Source organism: Perkinsus marinus, assembly GCF_000006405.1.
Source record: "Perkinsus marinus ATCC 50983 genomic scaffold scf_1104296968198, whole genome shotgun sequence".
Taxonomy (NCBI): domain Eukaryota; phylum Perkinsozoa; order Perkinsida; family Perkinsidae; genus Perkinsus; species Perkinsus marinus.
In genome coordinates, this window is record NW_003203218.1 from 1 (window position 1) to 1,007 (window position 1,007).

The window sequence follows — 1,007 nt, forward strand, 5'->3', positions numbered from 1 at the left end:
GGTCTGATACGAGAAGCAGGAGCATGTCAGCTCACTCCGCAAAGGATACAGAAAGATTATCGATTTATATACTTATTCTGTGTGCCACTTTAGCTTAGTGGCAGAGCGTCTGCTTTGTAAGCAGAAGGTCGTCAGTTCAATCCTGGCAAGTGGCTTATAGCACCATAAATTTTTGGTCTGGTACGAGAACCAGGAGCAGGATGGCCCATTCTGTGAACGGGACAGGAAAATTATTGATTCATATACTTAATCTGTGCGCCACTTTAGCTTAGTGGTAGAGCGTCTGCTTCGTAAGCAGAAGGTCGTCAGTTCAATCCTGGCAAGTGGCTTACAGCAGCATTAGGCTCTAGTCGGGTATGAGGAGCAGGAGCAGGTTTGCTCACTCCGCAAAGGATACAGGAAGATTATTGATTTATGCACTTATTTTGTGTGTCACTTTAGCTTAATGGCAGAGCGTCTGCTTTGTAAGCAGATGGTCGTCAGTTCAATCCTGGCAAGTGGCTTATAGCACCATAAATTTCTGGTCTGGTACGAGAACCAGGAGCAGGATGGCCCATTCTGTGAACGGGACAGGAAAATTATTGATTCATATACTTAATCTGTGCGTCACTTTAGCTTAGTGGTAGAGCGTCTGCTTCGTAAGCAGAAGGTCGTCAGTTTAATCCTGGCAACGGGCTTACAGCAGCTTTAGGCTCTAGTCGGGTATGAGGAGCAGGAGCAGGTTTGCTCACTCCGCAAAGGATACAGAAAGATTGTTGATTTATGTACATTCTCTGCGTCACTTTAGCTTAGTGGCAGAGCGTCGGCTCTGTGAGCAGAAGGTCGTCAGTCCAATCCTGACAAGTGGCTTATAGCACCATAAATTTCTGGTCTGGTACGAGAAGCAGGAGCAGGATGGCCCATTCTGTGAAGGGGACAGGAAAATTATTGATTCATATAGTTACTGTGTGTGCCACTTTAGCTTAGTGGTAGAGCGTCTGCTTCGTAAGCAGAAGGTCGTCAGTTCA

The 1,007-nt window shown here is 46.2% G+C and overlaps 5 non-coding genes across 5 annotated transcripts; all 5 read left to right on the plus strand.

The window, feature by feature from the left end:
- Positions 1-83: 83 nt before the first annotated feature.
- Pmar_PMAR005509 lies at positions 84-155 on the plus strand. Its single transcript has one exon. It is a non-coding gene; the product is annotated as a tRNA-Thr (tRNA).
- A 102-nt stretch (positions 156-257) lies between these two features.
- Positions 258-329, plus strand: Pmar_PMAR005510. Its single transcript has one exon. It is a non-coding gene; the product is annotated as a tRNA-Thr (tRNA).
- Positions 330-431: 102 nt separating this feature from the next.
- Positions 432-503, plus strand: Pmar_PMAR005511. Its single transcript has one exon. It is a non-coding gene; the product is annotated as a tRNA-Thr (tRNA).
- A 102-nt stretch (positions 504-605) lies between these two features.
- Positions 606-677, plus strand: Pmar_PMAR005512. Its single transcript has one exon. It is a non-coding gene; the product is annotated as a tRNA-Thr (tRNA).
- A 100-nt stretch (positions 678-777) lies between these two features.
- Positions 778-849, plus strand: Pmar_PMAR005513. The gene has a single exon. It is a non-coding gene; the product is annotated as a tRNA-Thr (tRNA).
- The last annotated feature ends 158 nt before the right edge of the window (positions 850-1,007 follow it).